Source organism: Octopus sinensis, linkage group LG22 (assembly GCF_006345805.1).
Source record: "Octopus sinensis linkage group LG22, ASM634580v1, whole genome shotgun sequence".
NCBI classification, from domain to species: Eukaryota; Metazoa; Mollusca; class Cephalopoda; order Octopoda; family Octopodidae; genus Octopus; species Octopus sinensis.
This window is the reverse complement of record NC_043018.1, coordinates 29,251,527-29,269,026: the sequence shown is the minus strand read 5'-3', so window position 1 is coordinate 29,269,026 and position 17,500 is coordinate 29,251,527. Positions and strand designations below refer to the sequence as shown.

The window sequence follows — 17,500 nt, the reverse complement described above, 5'->3', positions numbered from 1 at the left end:
TATATATATGTGTGTGTGCTCGCGTATGTGTGTGCATGTGCGTGCGTGCATGTGTGTGTCTATATATATATATATATATACGTGGTTATATATATATATATAAATAATTTACAAGATAAGGGTAAAAGAAAAATTCTAATGCCAAATATGCCGAAAAAAAGACAGAAATTGTCAATAAACATTATAATTTATGCGTCTCGAAACAAACCGATAGAAATTTCTAAAAAATCTGTCATTACCGAATTGGTCCCAATTTCGGGGTTAATCATATAAGAATTTTCCCCTCTTCAGCGATAAATACGTGAGATATAAGTGAAATACTTACTCATACCCATGGAAAAAGCAAGTACTAAGTCTTGAGCAGACTTAAGTACCCCAAATATATCCAAAATAGAAAATCTTCGGCACATCTCGAGACACGTCTGATTCGAACTAGAAACTTTCACAGAGTGAGAGAATCCGGAAGTGAACACTATTCAATTTATAACTAAGTGTACATATACATATGCACACACACACACACACACACACATACATATATATATATATATATATATATACGTGGTTATATATATATATATAAATAATTTACAAGATAAGGGTAAAAGAAAAATTCTAATGCCAAATATGCCGAAAAAAAGACAGAAATTGTCAATAAACATTATAATTTATGCGTCTCGAAACAAACCGATAGAAATTTCTAAAAAATCTGTCATTACCGAATTGGTCCCAATTTCGGGGTTAATCATATAAGAATTTTCCCCTCTTCAGCGATAAATACGTGAGATATAAGTGAAATACTTACTCATACCCATGGAAAAAGCAAGTACTAAGTCTTGAGCAGACTTAAGTACCCCAAATATATCCAAAATAGAAAATCTTCGGCACATCTCGAGACACGTCTGATTCGAACTAGAAACTTTCACAGAGTGAGAGAATCCGGAAGTGAACACTATTCAATTTATAACTAAGTGTACATATACATATGCACACACACACACACACACACACATACATATATATATATATATATATATATACGTGGTTATATATATATATATAAATAATTTACAAGATAAGGGTAAAAGAAAAATTCTAATGCCAAATATGCCGAAAAAAAGACAGAAATTGTCAATAAACATTATAATTTATGCGTCTCGAAACAAACCGATAGAAATTTCTAAAAAATCTGTCATTACCGAATTGGTCCCAATTTCGGGGTTAATCATATAAGAATTTTCCCCTCTTCAGCGATAAATACGTGAGATATAAGTGAAATACTTACTCATACCCATGGAAAAAGCAAGTACTAAGTCTTGAGCAGACTTAAGTACCCCAAATATATCCAAAATAGAAAATCTTCGGCACATCTCGAGACACGTCTGATTCGAACTAGAAACTTTCACAGAGTGAGAGAATCCGGAAGTGAACACTATTCAATTTATAACTAAGTGTACATATACATATGCACACACACACCACACACACACACATACATATATATATATATATAATATATATATATATATATATATATAATATATATATATATATATATATGTATGTATATATATACATATATATACACACAAACACACACACACACCACACACACACATACATATATATATATATATATATATATATATTATATATATATATATATAATATATATATATATATAATATATATATATATATGTATGTATATATATACATATATATACACACAAACACACACACACACACCACACACACATATATATATATAATAATAAAAATAATAATAATAACATTAGGGAGTATATCCAAACTTATGATTATGTCTATCACTGTTTGAGTTACCTAATAGTGGTGTTATCTCTAATTTAATTTATATATATATATATATATGACGAGCTTCTTTCAGTTTCCGTCCACTTGATCCACTCAAAATGCTATAGTCGGCCCGTGGGCTGTAGCAGTAGATAAGAGCCGAGGATGCCAGTTTTGTCGTTTACCCAGCTATCTTCTTACCAAACAGCTAACACTGCGCCTATACTTTCGGAAAAAGTTCATGACGTTAATTTTAAAACATAAGAAGTAAAAATATAGTACATTTATCCTACTAGGACACGTCACGTCTCTGAGAAGTGACTGACTCATTAGAAGCAATCAGTGACTGTGTCAACCGATTTATAAAAAGTGTGATTTGAATAGATTCAAATTATTGTATACGTTCACCATACAAAAGCGATAAGTTCTTGGAATTCGGTGAAACTTCAAAATAATTCTAATCTATTACATTTGTATGAAATCTGCCACTGCGAAGTGCATCAAATATATGTACATCAATAAGCGCTGTTATAGCTGCATCCGGAGCGTGTGCTACGAATATTTTTAGCAATTCTTTAATAGACATATATCAGATGAGGTTCAATGAATTAGGTTCAGGCCAAATATGAAATACCTGTTTCTATTTATGTCTGTACATATAAATAGATGCATACATGTATCTATGTACGTACGTATGCATGTATGTATGTATGATGTAAGTATGTATGTATGTATGATGTATGTATGTATGTATGTATGTATGTATGTATTTATGTATGTATGTATGTATGTATGTATGTATGCATTATGTATATATGTATGTATGTATTATGTATGTAGGTATATATGTATGTCATTATTCAGTTTTATTTCAAGATATCATGCTATTAGCGAAAGAGTCAGTTTCTAACATACATCCAAGGCTCTTTCATTGGAATTTTAACATCAACAAGAGGGTATTTTTGTATGTATATATGTATGTATGTATGTATGTATATATGTATGTATGTATGTATGTATGTATATGTGTGTGTATGTATATTTATATATATGTGTGTGTATGTGTTTAAACAACAGAATCGATAAGGAGCATATTTAATAGCATACAAAAGAAATTTTCTCGGCCTCTAGAGATAGGTAGGTGGTAAATTGTATCAAGTCAAAAGGATTTCTTTTTTCCTTAATGGCTTCTCCATTTTGAAGAGTTCAATACTTCTGAGATTTTATCCCTTAATCTGAAAAACAATGGCGTATACAACCCGCTATTATATAAGATTGATAATTATGATTTCATAGATAAAATATTAAAAGACTGAAGTAAAACTGTCTTTCGTTGTTCAATTTCCTTTCAGTTAATAACGTCAACAACAGAAGCAACAATAAATAACAAGAACCACAACAACAGCAGCAGCAGCAACAACAACAACAACAATAAAAAGACTTACTTTTCTCCAACATTATTCAATTTCCTGGAGGAGAAATCAATTCAATTCAGACTTTAAAAATTCGCCAGACTTACGAAAAATTGTTGAAACTCCATCTTGATGTAAAACTTAGTGTTTGTTCGTGTCTCGAGGCTAGAAGAAGATTAAGATAAAAATGAAAATGTCTCGTATTGCAAAACCAGAAGAGCAGCATTGTCACTTATGTTTGTAGATTTTTGGGCGAAATATTGGAAAGAATAATGCCAACTGTCTGGCATAATGAAATATTCTTAAAGAGCATGCTGTTCATATTGATATTTCTAATATCTTGGCTACGGTGATGCTGGTGGTGGTGGTGGTGGTGGTGGTGATGGTGGTGTCGATGGTAGAGATGGCTGAGATGATAAGGGTGTTGGTGTTTATGAAAGTAGTGATGATGATGGTGATGGTGTCGCTGGTGATGAAAGTAGCGATGGTATTTGAATACATTTATCAAGTTTCTTCATGATATTAGAAGACTTAAAACTTTAGAAGCTTATTCGCGAAAATCTTCACGTTAAGATAGCAAAAGTAAAAGATGACGACGACCACGATGCTGTCAATGAGGATCATTCTAATGATGATGATGATTGAGGTGGTGGTGGTGGTGGTGGTGGCGGCGGCGGTGGTGGCGGTGGCGGCGGTGGTAGACATGATGTTGCTTGACGCTCTTGGTAGTTTTGATGTTAATTGTTATTGGAAAGATGGTTTGGTAGTGAAAGACGTAAAGTGGAAACAGTATGGTGTCTGATGATTACAATGGTGGCAACGATGTTGGTGAGTGTAAATCCTCAGGGATGTTTTTCTAAATATATATTTGGACAAACATACGGCATGTTTCTGACTGTAGTTAATAAAAAGGGAAAAAAAGGTTTTACAACCTTAGGGTCTCTACATCAATCTCAGTGCACGCCAACTCAGTCAAGTGTCCACTGTCATAACAATAGACCAACCAATATATTTATATGTTTATATGGGACTCTGTGAATGTGTGTGTGTGCGTGCGCGCGTATATATATATATATATATATATATACATACGCACACACATATATATATATATAATTATTATTTGAGGGAAAATTAATCCTAACTTACAGGGTTCAATTTAGAAATACTAAATCAAATTTCACAGAATATAATACATATATATATAAAAATTAGAAAAAACACCTACCAATTATATACGTTTTTATTATTTTTTTACAATTTACTTAATCATCGATATTTTATAGTTATATATATATATATTAATATATATATATAATATATATATATATATATTTGCATATATATTGGGTTGTCCGGAAAGTTCATACCGATTTATAGTAGCTTACCTTCTATCTTTTCGTGGAAGAAGGTTTATATTCCTATAACCTGTGTTAATTCTGTAACCCTTTAAAACGGAAGATGAGAAAGTTCATTTTCGGCACTTGATGCTTTGGGAACCAGACAAAAATTGCTGCAGCTCGGCTGGGATATGTTACCCCACCCTCTATATCCACTAGATATTGCTCTTTCGGATTTTCACTTATTCAGGTCTCTGCAAAATAGTCTTAATGGTAAAAATTTCAATTCCTTGGATGACATAAAAAGATGCCTCGATGCATTCTTTGTCATGAAACCACCTCAATTCTGGGAAGATGGTATTTTCAAGTTTAAGTAAAGATGGAGAAGCATTGTGCAACAAAATGGTTCATATTTGGTTGATTGACAATGTAATGGCAAGTATTTATTGACTTTTTTCTTTCCTTTAGAAATCGATACGAAGTTTCCGGACAGCTCAATACATACATATATCTACATACCTACATATATATATATATATGTATATATATTTAATGTAGGATAATTTTTTTTTCGAAAGAAAATAATTTTATCAATGGCCAGTATATTAAAAAATACCTTTAACGGTTAAAATTATAAACAACTTATAAATAAGGGCAAACGAAATAATTTCTAATGCCAAATATGCAGAAAATTGGACATATATGGTTATGGACAATATGTCCAATTTTCGGCATATTTGGCATTAGAAATTTTTTCGTTTGCCCTTATTTATAAGTTGTATATATGTATATACATGCTTTCGATTCCCAGACCGGGCGTTGCACCGGCAGACGGTGGTAGCGAACCCTGCTGTATTGTTTCGCCACAAATTTCTCTCACTCTTTCTACTGTTGGCCTTCTCGCTTAGCCAGCGAGATAGCGTCATTTGAAGGCTAAAACAATGCAGATCGCATTGTGACCAGCGATGTGTAGTAACATCTGATAGCCTGGTCGGTCACGGTGATCACGGTGGTAATGAACATTTTTGTGTACTATATTTGTTAAACAATAAAATATATTATTTGGTTTGTGCTAGTTTCTTGTTTCCTAAAAATGAATTCCAGGTTATGAAATAACTTGATGTGATAGAAAATTCTGAACTCAGCACCATCAAGTTCAGTAACACTAATAAATAAATCGTTCTCGAAATTGTTCCCCAATGTAATCAATAAAATAACAAAAGCAACTGATCACCCTCATACTTACGGACAAACAATACAACTGTGGGATCTTTCGGTTTGAACGGCAGTTTTTTCTAGCAGTGTCATATGAAATTGTCACCCATAATTATGACCCTAGTATCGATTTATTGCATTTCAATCTGTTTTAGGTTTAGGGTTAGTTAGGGTTAGGGGTGGGGGTAAGGGTATCTTTTTTTCTTCACAAATGTAAATAAACCCAATCTGTTTCTTAAAGGAGGGACATATTCATACGGCACAGAATGTTTTTTTTACCTCAATAGACGTCAGTGATTGGTTGAAATTGCAGAAATTGAAGAGAAAAAAAAAGAAATATCTTACAAACTATAGAATTTTTTTAATAAAGCCAAGAGAAAAAGATGTTTTATGAACACATTCTATCAGTATATGAAGTTTAAATTTTTTTAGTTACCTAGAAATTATGTGAAAAACTGCCGTTCAAACCGAAAAGATCCCAACTGTGCTTATTCAGAGAATAAACTGAAGCAAAAAAATAAATAAACGTGTTAGAAGACAACTAACCAGTTTTGGAATCAGGATTCCAATTTTAGACTAAATCAAGGGAAAAAGCAAACTCAGAAGAAATAATGCTCAAAATTGTTCCCTTGTGTAATCGAAGTGATTGAAGTAAACCAGCACCTCTAGGGAAAAATAAATGAATATTCATTATTCAAATCAAATAAACCAGTCACGTGTTATCTTCGAGAGAAAATAAACTATACAGCAATAAGAAGCATATAAATGAACCCCCGTTACGCACATGCACACACACAGAGTGATGTTTAAATATACACACAAACACGTGCACATATATGCATAGATACAGTTTCCCTCTACCAAATCCACTCACAAAGCTTTAGTCGCACCAAGGCTATAGTAGAAGACACTAGCTCAAGTTGCCACGCAGTGGGACTAAACCTGCTACCATAAACACCTTTTTACCATATAGCCACGCACACACGTTGCTACATATAAACGCATCACTTACATCTATATGCATATATATGAAGGGTAAAAGAATCAAAATCCCCTTCGGTCATGAATGATCATGGGATTGCACCAAGAAATGACCCTCCAAGGCACAAGTCCGGACAAGGTTGTTTGTGGAAGACCAGCAGTCGCCCATGCATAGCAGCTTCCTCTCTCCATGCCAAGGGAAAGACAAAGGTTGATGAAGCTGAGACACCAGAGAAGTCTCAACACATTTCTACAGCTGAATGAACAGGGACAACGTGAAATAAAGTGTCTTGCTCAAGAACACAACATGCAGCCCGGTGCGGAAATCGAACTCACTACCGCGTAATTGCAAGCCCGATGCTCCAACGTCACAACTCATTTCCACAGTTGAAGGAACTGGAGCAATGTGAAATAAAGTGTCTTGCTCAAGAACACAATACATAGCTCGGTCCGGGAATCGAACTCACTACCTCATGATTGTGAGCCCGACGCTCTAACCATTTATCCTTGCGCCTTCATATGTGAGTGTGTGTATATAAGTATATGTACATATGTAATCGGCACACACATAGACAGCACACACATGCTTTTGTATATATATACATAGTACACAGAGGTTTGATCTGTGTACTTACAGAATAGATTTTACCCTCACACATTTGGCCTACACATGCACACATAAGCACACACACACACGCACAAGTGCAGTCACAAGTATATAAACATACGCACTCGCCTCATATAATTTTGCTCACATGCATACAGACGTAAATACATATTCCATAACAAACACATATCTAAAAATATAGCCAAACCATTATATTCCCATGAAAATATATTTTTTCATCGTTTAGAATGATATCCTGATAAGTGATATCCTACAGTATATAATGATAATTGATATTCAACATTGTGCATTGTAATCTATCTGTCCCCGAGCAAAACATTTAATTCTCTTCTTGCCTAGGGCTTCATGCCAATTTCACAAATAGCTATTTAGATTCTTCTTATTGATTTAGTTCTATCGCCCACTTTATATGCTTTTAGCGGAGCCTCATGGAACAAACTGCGCCGAGTATCAAAATAACTTTGCAACGACCATATAATAAGACACAATAAAACTACAGTGGATCTTCAGTTTACGAACGCCTCTCATCACCAACAAATCGGTTTACGAACGTTTTTTTTTCTTTCGGATATAAAATCTTCTCAGGTAACGAATGGTGTCTCGAGTAACGAACATGCAAGCCGAGCAACAAGCTTGGTGTATCAGTGGAAGAGCATCAGTTGCTGTGTAACTTTCACTCAATGCACATCCCTGTACGAACTCACTGCTCTTTCTCTTGCATTACCTATGTGAAAAATAGTTTCGGTTTACGAGCACCTCGTTGACGAACGGCTTTCAGGAACGAATTAGATTCGTAAACCGAGGTTTCACTCTGTGTAATCATGATCTTTTTTTTTATATAAAAGGTGCAACCTAATAAGAAAATACTCGATAAAGAGAAGTAGGGATCAGTTATGTTGGACCTTTCATCTCATGTTTTACTTGTTTTTGACAGACAGGGACAGTGACAAACAGACAGGACCACAGGGAGGGGGAGAGAGAGAGAGTGAGAAGTGAAGGAATGGAGAGGGAGAGAGAAGGGAGAGACAGACAGGGAGAGAGACAAGCAGACAGGAACCCAGGGAAAGAGAGAGAGAGACAGACAGACAGAGACAGAGCGACAGACACAGACAAACAGACAAGAACACAGGGAAAGAGAGATGAGGAAAGACAATGAGAGAGACAGAGACAGAGACAAACAGACCAGAACACAGGGAGGGAGAGAGAGAGTGAGAAGAGAGAGAGAGAGAGAGAAAGAGAAAGAGAGATAGAGAGAGAGAGAAAGAGAAAGAGAGAGAGAAAGAGAGAGAGAGAGAGAAATAGCGAGAGAGAAAGAGAAAGTGTGAGAGAGAGAGAGAGTGGGGAGGTAGAGAGATCTGGAAGACAGGAGTTATTGACAGAAATATGAAAACGAAGCATTAAAACATCTGGTATCAAATGAGTCATCGTTGTATTAACGAGGCCAAATGGGCCGCGCCAAAATTGCTGCGCCAAAACGGTTCAGCCAGAACATTTAAACAACATTTTTACACTAAAAATGATTTCATCACTTCCTCTCATTAATTTCCATATTCTATACACGGGTCCTAATCTTTGTCCTCTGATCGTGACATTAAACAAACATTAAACAAACAATATTTAAACCGCCTACCTCGTCGACGAAGCAAAGTTTTCATCTATCTCAAGTTATGCTTCATATAATAATAAATAATGGAGTAATTGTGAATTATTTTCTGAATATCAAAATGTCAGTGTATGTACGAGTTATGTCAATTTATTCAAACAAACACATATTTTATATTTACATATATTACAATATTATATTTCTCTTCGATATTTCATTCTTACACGACAACCAATTTAATTACAATTTTAATGCTCTTTTCATTATTTATTTACGTATGTTTTTGTTGAATTAATATTTGGAAGTATTTACGTCTTTGATAATTGTATAGATTTCAATGACGACAATTAAATATTATTTTACATCTTTTCGTGTTATTTTTTTGTTATTTTGTTATCTTTATAAGTTTTATCAAACTCCCAGGACTTAATAGCACATAACGCTAATAACCATAAATGCCATATCATTATAGTACAACCACCATCGCCACCAACACCACCACCAACACAACCCACTACTACTATTACTACTACTACTACTACTACTACAACCATCGCCACCAACACCAACAGAGCCCACTACTACTACTACTACTACTACTACTACTACTACTACTACTACTACTACTACTACTACTACTACTACTACTGCTGTTGTTGTTCTTGATGCTGTTAAGCAACAAAACGGGTAAGGGTGATTAGGTGATGGTCTAGGGCTTAGGTGCCGGAGACCCCCAGACCTTGGTACAAAAAAAAATTGGCCCTCGAAGTCGATGGAAATGGAGATCTCCAGATCCAAATTCTTGAACGGCTGCTGCTTCTACTTCGGCGCCGAGCAAACAGGGTACGGAATATATGGTCAGCGGCATCTCTCCCAGCTGTTTACGTTCTAAGTTCAAATTTCACAGAGTTCGAATTCGCATTTCAACCGGAAAAGATACTGCGAAGTATAAGTGGTAGTGGTGGTGGTGGCGGCGATGGTGGTGGTGATGGTGATGGTGATGATGATGATGGTGATGATGATAATGATGATGATTAAATGTCCTGATGCAGTACCAGGCAGTGGCTCTCATGGATTCTGATCTTGACTGATTTGAAGTGTTATCATGTACATTGATTTGTCTCGATATAAAAACATGGGCAAATATCCTGCTCAATACCAGAGAATTGCTTGCCAGTTGTTTGACCTTGACCAGTTGAGCATTTCCCTTGGTGGACATCGATATGTGCATCTCTGTTCGCGAGCAGAGGTAGTAAGGGCGCATCACAGCCATGTGTTGAGAGGAATTCTTTGAGAATTGAATAATGCACTCCTAGGAAGATGGGAATTTTGTTCATCATCTTTAAACAAAACATATTCAGGGACCGTTTGAGCAGGATGGGTTACTCGACCTGAAGAAACTCCTAACTGGGTCTCACGTGCAACTTCATGCGCTTTTTATCTTGTTATAAGATCACAATGCCGCTCTTATATGGTTGTGATGCATGTGACTGATGTACCCTTATCAGACGGGATGTCATGATGTGTAGATTGCGTTTCGTACCCCAGCGTCACTTTGATAGCATGTGCTGCTCCCTCACTTAGTAATAATAATGATAATAATAATAATAATAATAATAATAATAATAATAATAATAATAATAATAATAATAATAATAAAAATAATAATAATGATAATAATGATAATAATAATAATAATAATAATAATAATAATAATAATAATAATAATAATAACAGATTTGCTTGTCAGTTGTTTGACCTTAACCAGTTGAGCATGTCCCTTAGTGGCTGACGATATGTGCATCTCTGATCACGAGCAGAAGTAGTGGGGGAGCATCATAGCCATGTGTTGAGAGGGATTCTTTGGGGTTTGAATAATTCACCTTTGGAAACATGGGTGGTTCTTTCAACATCGTTAAACAACCCTTATTCAGGGACCTTTTGAGCGGGATGGGCTACTCAACCTGAAGAAATTTCTAACTGGGCCCCACCTGCAAGGTCATGTGCTGTTTATCTTGATATGAGATCACCATGTCGCGCACATATGATTGTGATGCATGTGCCTGGTGTACCCTTATCAGACGGGTAGTCATGATGGGTATATTGGGCTTCGTATATTTTACCCCAGTGTCACTTTGATGGCATGAACTGCTCTCTCACTCAATAATAATAATAATAATAATAATAATAATAATAATAATAATAATAATAATAATAATAATAATAATAATAATAATAATAATAATAATATAATAATAATACACACACACACACATACATATATATATATGCTCGAAATGGGGAGTAAATAAACAGCCGGCAACTGATGAAGGGTCATTCTGTGTATTACTTGTCTTTTTTTTCTCTCGTTATTTGCGTATTTAAATTAATTATTTTTGTATTTCATGTTGTTTACTGCTGGTCACGTTCTGTACCCATATATGCATATATATATATATATATATATATATATATATATATATATATATATATATATATATATATAGAGAGAGAGAGAGAGAGAGAGAGAGAGAGTCCCTTGGTCTGATTTTTGAATGCTGAGATACAAACACGTAGAGCTATGCAGCATCTGAGAATGGTGATAAATGACCTTCCACCAGTAATTTGCTGATTAGAACCGAACGTTTTGTTCGGTATCGTTTTCGTTCATACAAAGGTCTTCTTCTCTCCTTCATTTGTTCTCCTTCAATATCTTCGTATCTCTCTATTTTTTTTATTCGCTATGTATTTCCCCTTCCATATTCATACCAAAAACGCTATTTTCTTTCCATATACAGCAACCGTTTAATCTTTAAATTTTCCAATATCCTGCTATATTTATCTCAATTATCCAGCTCAATATCTACACAAATTTTCGCCTTTCACTCAGAATCACTACTTACCATTTTACCATTTTACCATATCTGCGTGTTTCCCTACAACCTTTGCTGCCATATCCGTTTCCTTTTCTATTTACGTTTCCTATATTCCATAATTCTCTAGATATCACCATACTAATATTAGTTCTCTTTAATTCATTCATAAGCCCACCACCTTCGAACATTTATGCTTCTTTTTATTTAGATTTTGTATGTACAAAAGTTTTCTTTCTTCACCTATACTACGCTCGCTCTTTAAATTCCCAATCCGTAGATATTCTGCTAATTTTACACGTACGTTATATATACGTGTCCATTTCCTATACAAAACATACATACATGCATACGAAAGTGAGTTGGCTTTTGTTATCTACATTCCAAAGATGGAGCTTTGTATCTTTGATAGAAATCAGTTCTTTCCTTATACGAACATTTCAAAAATTGGGAAAAAAAGACCAAAACATACCTACCTACCTACCTACATACCTTCATACCTACCTGCATACCTACCTACCTACCTACCTACCTACTTACCTACCTACCTACCTACCTACCTACCTACCTACCTACCTACATACATACATACATACATACATAAACACATCCATACATATCTATCAAGACATCTATCTATGTATCTCTCTTTCTCTCTCTCGCTGTGTATATATGTGTATGTATGAATGTATGTGCATCCTATCTATCTAACTATTTCTCTCTCTCTTTCTGTATATATATATATATGTATATATATATATATATATATATATTCATACATGTATATATATTTTTGTACATATACATGTGTGTGTATACGTCTGTGTGTCTGTGCATATATATATATATTATATATATATATATATATATATATATATATATGTATGTATGTATGTATGTATGTATGTATGTATGTATGTATGTATGTATGTATGTATGCATGTATCTATGTATGTATCTATGTATGTATCTATGTAAGTATGTAAGTATATTCATTATTTCTGTGTTGTGTGTAGTAAAGGCGTTCATCTGGCAGAATTGTTAGCATGTGTGGCGAAATGTTTATCGGTTATTTCGTCTGCCACTCCCTTCTGAGTTCAAATTTCACTGAGTTCGACTTAACTTTTAATCCTTTCGGGGTCAATAAATGAATTACCATTTGAATACTGGAATTTGATGTGATCGACTATCCTCTTCCTCCCAAAATCCAGGCCGCGTGCCTTTAGTAGAAAGCATTATTTCTGAGTCGTGTGTATACGCTGTCGTACAATGCATGTACGAAGCTACGTAATATTTGTAAAAGTGCTTTTGGATTATATATTCATACAAACACGTGTCTACATATGTGTGAATGTGAATGAATATATTTAAATATATAAATAATTATATATGTGTAAGCATGTCCAGTTTCTATCACGCAACTAGATTCTTCGCGCGCGAATCATCAAACGAAATTTATATCCTTTCGGATGAAGAAATGCATAAATAAGCACAGAATACGGTGCAGCGTAGTTTTATGTGATGTCACGAATGCCGGGTCCAAACTACAAGATACTTTCCACAAAGATTTCATTTGGGAATAAGAACCAACTCCAAATGCATAACTAAGCAGGATGTAGTAGAGTCCTAGACACAGATTTGTACAACGCAAAGAAATACATACATATATATATATATATATATATATATATACATATGTGTACACATACATACACACATACAAGTTTGTGTATATGTATATGCATATATATATATATATATATATAATCATACATACATACATACATACATATATATATATATATGTGTGTGTGTGTGTGTGTGTGTGTGTGTGTGTGTGTGTGTGTGTGTGTGTGTATGTATATATGTATACGAGGGCGGCAAGATGGCAGGTTCGTTAGCATGCCAGGCGAAATGCTTAGCAGTGTTTCCTCTGCTGTTACGTTCTAAGTTCAAATTCTGCCGGGGTCGACTTTACCATTCATCCTCTCTGGGTTAAATAAATACAAGTTATCCACTGGTGTCGAGGTAATCCCTTTGTCCTTGTTTGTCTCCTCTATGTTTAGCCCCCCCCACCCCCCGGGCAATAAAAAAAATTTTTTTCATCTTATCTAGTTTCAGCTCACGAGCTGTGGCCATGCTGGGGCACCGCCATTATATGTATTATGTGGATATAATGTCTGTATACATAAGTATGTGCATGAATGTACGTACATACAAACACACACACACACATACATACATACATCTATATTTCCACACACATATATATATATGCGTACTTATGTATGAGAATGATTTGGGGATTATGTATAAATATTTATTTAAGCACTTTGAAGAGATAAGATTCTCGTTATCTTGAGTGAAATTACATTCGATCTTATGAAAATTTATTTTTGAAACTCAGATCGTACACAGTTAACTAATCTCAGCTTTTTTTTTCTACCAGGTTCATCATACACACACAGATGCACACACACACACACATACACACATACAGATTTGTGTACTTGTGTATGCGTGTGTGTATACCGGGAGAGAGAGGGAAGTACAAAAAGAATTTCTCATTAGAAAGATATTCGAAGCCAAAGACGCGTTGGATTTATATTGTATTATAAAGTATTTTATTGGTTTTTTAATAACAACTCTTCTTTTTTAATAAAATATAATTCGTCCTATCTCTGAATGAGATTGACATGAAATTTTAATTAAATTTCCATATTTAAATTAATATAAAAACGACATAACGAATAGTATTTGCATCTACATATGCATATAAATATATTTTTTTATATATGTATATATATGTGCGTGTGTGTGTGAGTGCGTCTGTGTGTGTATGAGAGTGTGTGTTTTGTGTGTGTGTGTGTCTCTCTCTTTATATATGTATATATGTATATACCTATATGTACATGCATTGGGGAGGCTGGGCTTTCCTATCCTTAGACATTACACTGTGATCGCCGTAAGCTTTAATCTTATATAAAAATACATTTACACTGAAGTATATATATATATGCGCGCGTGTGTATATATATATATATATATATATCTATATATATATATATATATATATCTATATATATATATATATATATTATATATATATATATATATATATATATATATATGTATGTATATGTATAGTTCGTATGTATGCGTAAGTTTTTATTTTTTACATGATTGTGTACTCGGCGCCGAATAAGAAATACATTTGCACTGAAGTATATATATATATATATAATATATGTGTGTGTGTGTGTATGTATATGTGTGTATATATATATATATATATATATTATATATATACATATATATACATATATATATATATATATATATATATATAATATATATATATATAAACATATATTTTATATATAGGCGCAGGAGTGGTTGTGTGGTAAGTAGCTTGCTAACTAATCACATGGTTCCGGGTTCAGTCCCACTGCGTGGCATCTTGGGCAAGTGTCTTCTGCTATAGCCCCGGGCCGACCAATGCCTTGTGAGTGAACTGAAAGAAGCCTGTCGATATATGTAATATATATATATATATATATATATATATATATATATATATATATATTATACCATATAGCATGTGTGGTGTTGTGGTGTCTGTGTTTGTCCCCATAGCATTGCTTGACAACCGATGCTGGTATGTTTACGTCCCCATCACTTAGCGGTTCGGCAAAAGAGACCAATAGAATAAGTACTGCGGCTTACAAAAGAAGTCTCGGGGTCGATTTGCTCGACTAAAGGCGGTGCCTCCAGCATGGCCGCAGTCAAATTACTGAAACAAGTAAAAGAGTAAGCGTATATATATATAATAATATATATATTATATATATTGTGTGTGTGGTGTGTGTGTTTTGGTGTGTTTGTTGTGTGTGTGGTGTGTGTGTGTGTGTGTGTGTATGTCTGTATGTATGCGTAAGTTTAAAACAGATCCGTATGTATAAAGGTATACTTATGTTTTTGCTTATATTTGGGTACAGAACTATGTCAGTCCATTTATATGCATATTGTGTAACTTACGTCAACGTTTATTGGAGAACTCAATGCATATTTCTGAATGTCTGTAACGCTATTAATCACGTTCTCACTACCAATGGTTTCATATATGAGACATATTTTACCCGTTTGCGGAAAATACATTGTACTGGTGAGACTTTGTTCAAATGAATCGTTACAGAAATAATAATGGATGGCTATTCTGTGTAGTCACATACGTGATTAGAATGTTTGAGAATATATGAGATGGATACCATTTTATTTCAGAAAAGAAATGAATAACGCAGATGCAGTTACTTTGCAAATTACTTGTGCAGATGTACTTCGGTTGTATTAGGCATGATTATGACATTTTACGAAGAAATATAATGATGACAAATGTGTTTAAAATTCAGCAAAAAAAATTATGAAACAAATGGAATAGCGTCCATTATTGGCCATAGCGTTACTCTTGTGCACTTGAGCTCAAATCCTCGTGAATAAATGATAGTGTTTCAGCGAAGGCAATCCATCTCAAGGTAACAAATAGAATGCTTCATACAAAATAAAAGCCGTCATGGGGAAATTTCGAAAGACGAAAATATGAAAGTGGGAGAGAAATAAGACATAATAATTAAGGAAAAGTATGAAGTAGAAAGCCGCAAATTGGAGTTGGTCAGCTGGCTGAGTGATAGCGAATTGGAGTAGATGCAAATTGGATAGGTTGGAAAAGAAACTGAAAATGCAGCAGTAAAGGAAGAAGAACGGTGTGTTGACAAAACCGTCCGACATTGTATGGTGGTACCCGAATGTGTTTTACGCTTACATAGGCTGGTCTTTCCAATCGACCTGTTTATACCTACTCATGTGAAGGCGGTTGATGAATAATTCATTTTTAAAATTGAAACAATTTAAATCGTTAATATTTTTGAGGAAATTTTGATGTTTTGGTTAAAGGAATTTTGCAAATCATACCACCTTGTTCATACATAGATAGTTCATACATACATAAATACATACAACATATATAAATCTATATAATATATATATATATATATATATATATATATATATATATAGTAATAATGATAGTGAGAGAGACAAAGTAGAAAAGAAGACACACATATCAAAGAGTATGCACGTCTACATGTGCAGTAAAAAATAACATAAAATTAAGAATAAAAATCTAACACATATGCATATGTTAATATATATATATATATATATATTATATATATATATATATATATATATATTATATATATATAGTTTACTGCACATATAGAAGTGCAAAAACTTTGATATGTCTCTTCTTTTCTCTTTCGTCTCTCTCACTATATTATTACTCTTATTCCCTCCCACCCTTTACAACTTGCTTCTAAATATCCGATTTTTCCTTATTGCCCCATTTGTATTCTCCCTTAGTGTAAATTATCTTAATTTACTTTATTTTGCTAAACCTTTTTTGATGTCCTTCCAAACATTCCTCACACTGATGAGAATGACAATGTATAAATTTAATTGTAATTACTATGATTATAATTTTTTTCTTACATATTTGAAACGCGCGTATGTATTGAATCCTATTTTGTATTAAATCTAATTTTGATTCAATATCTTTTTCTTCTCATTTTTTTAAAT

At 33.8% G+C, this 17,500-nt stretch overlaps 1 long non-coding RNA gene across 1 annotated transcript; it reads left to right on the top strand.

The window, feature by feature from the left end:
* The first annotated feature begins 4,810 nt into the window (after window positions 1-4,810).
* LOC118767470 lies at window positions 4,811-16,595 on the top strand. Its single transcript, XR_005003397.1, has 4 exons — window positions 4,811-4,995; window positions 7,031-7,037; window positions 14,813-14,822; window positions 16,583-16,595. It is a non-coding gene; the product is annotated as an uncharacterized LOC118767470 (long non-coding RNA).
* The last annotated feature ends 905 nt before the right edge of the window (window positions 16,596-17,500 follow it).